Here is a 9162-nt window from a genome sequence, read left to right on the forward strand (position 1 = left end):
AGAATAACATGCTCCAAGGCCACGGCCTCATGGCTATGGGAGAGGGCACCTACAGTTTCACTTATCTGTCGAGAGAGGTTCTTTACAAAACAAGCCAGTGGTACCACTAATGCTAGCCTTAATGTAGCTGCGAGTCAGGTGAAAAAGTAAATACACTGGGGCTTTGGGAGGGAAGTGTGTGACTGGAAAAAAAAAATGGTTCGGTGAAAAAAAGGGGGGGGGAATGACTGAATCTGATGGGGGTAGATATTTAGCTGTAATAAGAAGCAAAATCTTTTAATTATTCAAGTGAGAGAGAAAAGGGCATTATCAAACTTTTAATGTGGTGATTACACAGGAAAAAAAAGGCAAGCTAGAATTACAGACACATGCAAAGAAAAAACAAAGTGATATATCCAATAGGTTTTAAAAAGAGACCTGAAGAAACAAGTCTTTACGTAGCAATGCACTTATAGAGGAGGGTGGCCTAGATATGTCACTACACTGCACAAAGGCAAAACCTGGGAATTTTTACATAAACTACTAATACTAGAAATGTATTAAAAATACCTGTATCTTGGAGCTCTTTCATCTTCATATGCATATAATAGTAGTTGTATAGCTATAGTTCAGTCTGCAGTTTCACAGGTTCATTTCAGCCAGTGGGGTTTCATGTGTGTAAATGAGAACTGAATTTGACCTTTCCTTTCAGAGCTCAGTCTGTGGGGAGGAGCTGGTCTCCTTATCAATTTACTGTAGAAGTATTGCTTCTTACCAGTACCTTCCCTTTCAGAGGGAAGATGAATAGAGCCATGTAGAAGACTTAGATTGGAAAGTTTTGTAGCAAAGATACAGCAGGCTTTCTTCCCAGTACAGCATTGCTAGATAAATATTGTTCAGCAATACAAAAACTTCCTTTAGATATTAATTTCCTATAGCAGGATTACTGAACAATAATATACAGACTTCAGAGAATGGAAAAAATATTTTCCTGATTAATTGCTCACTACAAACCCTACAAATTGAATGCAAACTTTTGATGGCATACAGAGCTTAAGAAAATCCTGATAAAACTCAAAATTGCTTCTTTTCCTGGTTAACAAAATAATGTATATGCCCAAATGATTTGTAGCTGTAGAAATACCTGGTTTGCTCAACACTAGTTGCACTAGCACTTAAGGTTGCAATTATATCCTATTTTTATATACATTATATATATATATGATATGATAATTGAAAGCTAAAGAACATGCTAACATAGATCTGTACTCAGAAAGCTATAAAAGCAAATATCTATTTAAAATATATTTGACTATTTATTTATTTTTATTTATACTGGAATACAATTACCTTTAAAGACATATTGGGAAGACTGGTAGGTCAAAAATTGCAGTTAGAGTGAAAAAACTAACATACATGCACTGCCAAGCATTACAGTCTCTCTCTCCCTACGTTCTCAGCTGGAGGAGATTCCAGCTTCCTTTATTTTTAATGCCTAAGCCATTAGAGATCCCACTTGATTTCAGTGGGCCTTGATCAGGCTGAAGAATGGAGTCAGGTCTTGCAATCCTTCTACATTTTAATATAGCAATCCCATTCCTACCCGTGCCACTGTTATTTTAATGGGATGATTTGCCTTATTATGAGCTGCAGATTAAGATTTCTGCTATTTAGTCTTGCACTCTGCAGCCCTAATTAGTTACTTCAGCCCAGAAGTAACAACATTTCATTGGTGAATAAAGCAACACCGTTCTGTTTCAGCTTGTCAAATACTTGGGAATCTTTTGATGAACAAAAATGTTAAAATTCAATATACCGTTGTTACATGTTGTTTATTCTGTGGGATAAAAGATCTTTTAAGAAAGTCATTAATGTCACTTACTTCATTATGGTGAGCAGGGAGATGTGAACACATAGCAGTAGGTATTTCATAGGGAGCTATACATGTGAGGCTAAATCAAAAGTCACTGGGAATGCTCATATGCTTTGCACAGCCATGTTTTAAGGCTCCTGTTAGATCACAGCAAAATCCATTTTCAGTAGTGCAGATTCTAAGTCCATTTGGATTCTTATCTAGTTACTTGCTGTAATTTGGGTGGCTAATATATTTCATAACTGGAACCTTTTTAAACAGATGGCTAAGGAAGGTAAAACTTTTGGCCTATCCACTTTGTCCCTGTGGTCAGTAGCTTTTCAATCTAAACAGGAGGGTAACATTATTCAGCTAAAACGTACAAGTAACTGTATTTGAGCCATAGCATTTAGGTAGCTATTCTAATTGTATTTTATTTTAAGACAGAGAAATGACTTCTGCTATGATCTGGACTCAAGGCTGTTGTAATCCTACACGTATTACAAATCATTTTATCTACAGATGCATACTTAAAAGAAAAAAAAGCCTAGTGTTTTTATAACTAAACAATCAGAAAAACTCCCAGACTTAAGCCTTGAAAGAATCTGTGTATATCAGCACAGTAATCATCACCTTTTGTCTCCAGTGCATACTCCTTAATTTTCTCTAGGCCACAACATTTAATTGTATCCAGTTAGTTATTTCTCAGGAGATGCTTGAAGATCTTTGCCAAAACCTCAATAAATTTAGAGCACAATAAATAAATACAGTAATTTAGATCCTGACCAAATCCCGAGTGCTGATATTGTAACATACAAACCACCTATATGTTAAAATGTACCATAATAGTTGTTGATAAGATCACCCTGCTTTATTATGCTTAACTTCTAACAGTCATGTTTGTATTTATCTTTTAATGTAATTCTTCATAAAAGGCAGAAAACATATGTTAAGAATTCAGCATCAGTCTTCTGGTGGTTTTCCTGCTGTCTCTTTGTTGAATGAATTCCTTCTGATTTCTATTCAGAGAAGATTCTGATTTGCTCTGTGTTGTACTCTAAAGCACCAGCAAAACAATCTTCTGTCTTTGCATCTCTTCTTCATGTATGTAATCCTTAGTTTTGTGTTTGGCTTCATTTGATATGAATCCTGTGAGAAAGAAAACACTTAATGTGAGTAAGAGTTAGTATATCCATTCAACGATGAGAAAAGTAATGCAACTGCCTGGTTTTCAAAATCCAGGTCCCAAACATCGCTCTGCGAGTCTATGCAAGTTTGGCACTGACTTTGGCAAGAGCAGCATGCAAACTTTGTTTACTGACACTTAAGATATAAATAACTAACATATAAATCCAGTCTCTTGGAATAAATCTTATAAAATCTTGGAGTGTAATTATTCATCAGTTTCATCAAACAGTACCTTTGGCACTTTGAGCTCATTCTTACTGCTTCATTGCTTTTCTTACCTGACCTAGCTGGATTAAGGTGGTTATGTCTAGACATACTGTAGTTAGAGCTTCTGAACACAGTGCAAGTATACCCTTGGGCTCTTCTGAAAATGCTAACCATTACATGAACATGGGGGTTTTTTGTCTTTTTCCTCCTCTTAATCTTCTATCTGCTTTTTTTTTTTTTTTTTTTTGGTACTATTTTAAACATATGCTGTTGCAACCGTTATTTGTTGCTTTTAAGACAGTCAGGAAAGCAACCTGAGTAGAGCCAATGGTACTTTTCAGTGTGATAAAAAAAATTAGGTCCCTTATGTTCCTTCCTTACTGCTCCAAGAAATCACTTATGCAACCTTTGCTAGACATCCCCAGCTGGATGTTATTTCCTCCTGCTCCAGAATCAAGCCCTAATAGACTGAAAAATTTTATGCCCAAACAGATTCTGCCGTGGTGCTGTGACAAAAGACTGTGTTACCAGAACTGTGAGAAGCCTCTTTCAAAGTGTAAAACATAAGTTACTGAATCTTGTTTGCACATTAGTCTCTTTACTGTGTTTGGTTTCTAAAGTGTAGGCAATAGGAATTTAGGTGATATAATAGTGATTATGTTTTTAAAGCAAAGAGGATGCATTGTGTGGGTATTGGTGCTTTTTTCTGTGATGTACTTGTGTTCATGTGATGCTCTTTGTGAGTAAAGCTGTAGATTTACAAATCAGTTTAAGGAGCTATATACTATTCATGACTTGGTAGGTTATCCACAGATTACTGTCATGGAACACTGTTGTGGGAAACTAGATCTCTAATGTCAAGATTTAATGATTTCAGGATTCAGAGAGCCAGATGCAATAAATGTTTCAGCAACTGTACAGTTCTAACAAATATCTTAATTTCTTCCTACCACTCACAGCTTCTTAGGATCAGAATATATTTGTTTTGTGCCACTGGTTTGAATACCTACCTTGTTTGCATCATGTTTCCTTCAGTTTCCCCTCTTTTCCTTCCCAATCTGTGAATTACTTCAGAAGGCTGAAGAGGCAGCCCAGGTCTTCTGCTATTGAAAATAAGATGGATCGATTTCATTTAAGAGGGGTTGTCTACTTATTTAGATGACATTATTTTTACACTCCCAGCTACTCCCTTTTCCCTGATAATGCCATTTCCCACCTGCTAAGTAAAAATCATTATAGAGTGTAAGAACTGTCACTGATGTTTTGCATCATTGGATGAAACACAAGAGTGACTTTCTAGGGACTATGTTCACTTCTCTAGAATCTCAATTCTATTATGACAATCAAAAGTAATTGAGTAAAATCACTAACCATCCCAAAGTATACATTTAAATAGTTCGGGAAAATATGCACAAATGAATGCAAGTAAAGTGATCACGCTCTTCACTACTCTGTGTAATTAAGTAATGCCATTTTGGTGTTCTAATATTCATTATATGGACATGCAGAGAATACGATAAGAATATAGATTAGTTTTTTAAATCCTACAGAAAAACTAAATGTGGGTAACTGATGTGTTCAGAAACATACAGGTGAAATGTGTACAAATGGAAACTTTCATAAGCAATCAGATTTTTGTATGTAAATCATTATTTGCATATACAGTTATAGCATCTGCCAACACATTGCATGTTTTCTGTAAACAATGCCCTATTTTAGCATATACAGGCATTTTGGGAAAATATCCTTGTTACTTGTTTTGAAAATTTGACCTATAAAATCCATGGACAGAATGTATCTCTGAGGTCTGCCATATAAATCTCAACTCTGGTAATCTTTTCCTACATACCTTGAACATCCGCTGGCATGCATACATTTTCTAATCTGTAGGAAGAGTAGCATATCAGGACTAAGAATTGCTCTGTAGATTTGAAAGAGTAAACTTCCTGTAAAGAACTACACAGTTGAGCAATTGTTGACTAATAGCACTGTTCAGATTTTTCTGAGAAGACATTTGCATTTATACTTAAATGTCCTGGATTAAGTAGTAAGCAGCATTAACACTAAATTATTAAAGTTATAAGAAAATGACCAAAAATCACATTATTAAGAGAAGAACATACTGCAAAGCCATAAGCCAGAAATGCTCAGGGCCCACAAAACAATATAACAATTTAGAGATGTGAATAGGCATTTTCCAAGAGAATAGCACAGAGTTTGCTTCATTGCACAGATAGTGGTACAGTATGCGCTGTACTTAACAGGTTTTAGCTGCCTTGAACAACATTTCATTGCCATTATAGTGAAGTCATCATAAGCACACCTGCTGGAAAAATTCTGCCTATGGAAGAATTGCCTGTGGTTGAACCTACTGCCTACTCCAATCACTTAATGGAATAAAAGTGATATACACTATGAATGCTTAGACAGTTGGGAAAAAAAATCCAAAAAGCCAACTTGCACAAACTTTTTGACCTTACTTTGATCTGTTAAAATTCCTGACTAATCTGTACTGTTGCTGATGTCACTGCTGGTTCTGTACGCTGTATATTTAAAATTTCACATCATGCTCTGAAAAAAAATCAATCCATAGACAGCAAACTGCTTTAAAATATGTAAAGCTGTATTTATCTTTAATAGGTACGAGGGAGTCTCTTGACTTTGTTCATGCCGTGACTCAAAGGGAAGGTGGGGGCAGTTAGGTCAATACAGCAATACCAACTAAAATGGCAGAAAATTAATTAAAAACTTATTTTGCATAGTGGTATAATGATATTTGAATAAAATGTTGTATAATGCAGCAACACTCATCAACAGCACTGCATGACTGTATCCTTCCCAAAAATTTCCTATAGAAGTCCTGAAGTCAATTACATCCTGTACTGAGTGTAAAGTGAATCCTATTCAAGCATTTATTTCCACTTCATACAGAAGAGTAATACTATCTAACCTGCAATTGACCTCAGCTTCTGTCTTCATTACCAGAAACATAAATGAGAGAAGAAAGATTTCCTCTAACAGTGGTCTGATTTTTCCACTGATTTGGTCTTGAGCACTCATCTTAAGGGCCTGATCTGCCACCCACCCAGAATGGTGAATCTCCATCAGACTTCAGGGGTGCAAGGTCAGGCCCTTCCACCTGTGTGAAGCAGGGGCAAAACTGCATCATTCTGAGCCCCAAATGTGCAAACATTTGCGCACACGTGCTTACCTAAACTCACATGAGATGCATGTTGCTCCTGAGTCCCATGGGATTCGTAAGACTTGTTCATACAGCAACAGGAAAGCACAGGTGTTTGCATATGCAGGGCCCTATCTGATAGCAGTTTTATACCCACTTTGGCTCAATGTGTCTGCAATATACATGAATACCAATACCAATAAAAAGTACAGGGAACTTAAATGGCATTACTAATTAAGGGTATTATTTCATATCTAGTTTGTGTTGGTGACACTTGATTATTCAATATGTTCTAGCATATGATGTCCATTTCTTGAGTACATGCTGCATCCTAGATTCATTTCTCAGTGTAATAGCGATTCACAGCCATAGTATGGTATGGTATAGTCCCTTTAGAATCAAGATCAATTTGATTCTTTAGAAATGCACCTTATTGTTTAAAAGCAGGACACCTGCTGTTCTAATGTTTTAAACACTGTGATCTCTCAGAATGTGTTTATTGTACTAGTTTTGTATTGTAGATTATGATAGAAACTGGATTTTATAGCTTTTTAAAAGCAGTGTTAATATTAGTTTGTTCTGTCACTATGAAGCCTCTGTGTATACCCATATTATTAATATAAAAGCTGTGATTATCTTTTGCCTTAAATAAAAACCCAACCTTAAATATTATGATTTTGCATTGGATTGGTTAATTCCTTACTTATCTTTCATAGCGCCAGCAACTTTTCTTTCTGGAGCAGTAATGACTCAGTGCCCCAAAAGCTTTTCAGTGGTACTGCATTATCAAAGGTAACACTGTTCATCTGAGAATTAGATAAAACATCCAGGCTGCATACAGTAATTAGGTAAAACTATCCCATGGTAGTTTTCTGGGGGATAAGAGAAGAAAAGAGAAGCTTTTGGCCTGTGAGCTTGTTTCCCACTTAGGCATTTATTTTCAGCCTACTTAAATTCCCACTACATGTGGCCTCTTCCTTCTCCAAAGAGGACCCTCCATTCCCAGTGAAGAACGTTAGATGGTAAATTCACCTGAGCCCTTCCTTAGCAAGGCTTCCATCTTTGCCATCACCAGCTGAGCTCAACAAAGGCGAGTGATGGGACTCCAGATTTGCCAAAGCTGCATTAAAGGATGGTAGCTGATAAACGGAAATAGCTATTAATGTTAACCCCATCAATAGGCCAATAGCATTTCATATCCCATATCTTGCCTTTCCTGTTATATTCCTGCTAGGTCTCAGGTCTCTAGCTAATCTCCACATGCAGATCTGCAATTACCTAGGAACAGGCAAGGAGAAACAAGATCTATCAGGGAAGGCATGAGAGCTAGCTGGACATGAACCAAGTATCTGCACCAAGAGGAAGAGAGGAGTGACAGGGATTGGAGACATCCCTGCGCAGGATGGAGACACCATCTATCTGCCAACCTGATTTGATGTGTCAGAAGCTCTGTTTCTCGCCAGGCACTCAGATTCAGGATGTTGTGGAGAGACTGCCAAGGCTTGTCTGGCCCTTGGGCTGTAATCCTTCACTGCTCATCCAAGTGGGCATCAGTGATACTGTCAGGGTGACCTTGAGCATATCCAGAACAACTACAAGCTCTGGTGGTGAGGCTGGAGGGCATGGGGTGGTCTCCTGGGCCCTGCTGGTGAAGGGGAAAGGCTCAGGGAGTAGATAAATTCTGCCAGCCAACAACACCAGGCTGCACAGCAGGTGTGGCAGGCAGGACATTGTCTTTTGTGAACATAGGAACCTTTGAGGCAAAAGGCCTGATGAGCAAGGATGAGATCCACATGACAAAGTGGTACAAGAGAGTCTTTGCCAACAGGCTCGCTAATCTGATGAGGAACTCTTTAAACTAGGTAAGTCTGGGGATGGTTACCAGGACTCACAGGTCCTTTTCTGCAAAGGTGTTTTCTAGTCAGTTGGCACCTCAGCCTTTATTGTTGCAGGGGGTTATTTCATCCTAGGTGCGGGACCTTGCACTTGCCCATTCTTTTCAGGCCATTTCTCCAGCCTGTCAAGGCCTCTCTGAATAGCGGCCCTACCCTTCAGCCCATCAGTCTCTCTCCCTAGTTTAGTACGGTGTCTTACAATACAAAGGAGCTCAGCTCCGTTTCTTGTGCCTCAATGGGAATGAAAATGATTTGATGAGCAGGTACTTCTCATTTGGCTGTCTGGCACCAGTGCTATAACAGATAAATATTATTGCACGCCTGTTCCAGCCACATCACAGCCTGGATCAAGCCACAACAATGCTGAGTTTATCCGTATTGGAGACAGGTGCCCCATCTAGACTAGCAGTGCCGCTCAGGCCTTCCCAACCACTGCTTCAGCATGAAGTAAGGCAGAAGCACACCGAGCCCCCGCACACGGAACCGTACAACAGAGCTGCTGCAGACGCGCAGGCTTTTCCCAACAGCAGGGCACCGTTTTTCCCCCCAACAAGAGGCAGGCGTGTGGCCTCCCTGGGAGGCCCAAGAACCCTTGCCCAGCCCTGGAGCCAGGGCGCACCCGGGGCTGAAGACTGGGCCCACAGGTGGCTTTGTCGTCGGTACCGCCCGCAGGGGCTGAGCGCACCTCCCTCGGCCTCCTCCTGCGGCCGCCGGCGCCGCCGCCCCGGACTGAGGTGAGCGCGGCCGTTGCGGCGGCGGCTCCCTCTAGCGGGCGCCGCGGCCGTTGGGCGGGCGGTTGGGCGGCCGTTGGGCGGGCCGGGGCGCGGCGGCCGCTCCGGCGGGCGGGCGTGGGGGCGGCT

The sequence above is a fragment of the Apteryx rowi genome, unplaced genomic scaffold, assembly GCF_003343035.1.
Source record: "Apteryx rowi isolate R43461 unplaced genomic scaffold, aptRow1 scaffold_905, whole genome shotgun sequence".
NCBI lineage: Eukaryota > Metazoa > Chordata > Aves > Apterygiformes > Apterygidae > Apteryx > Apteryx rowi.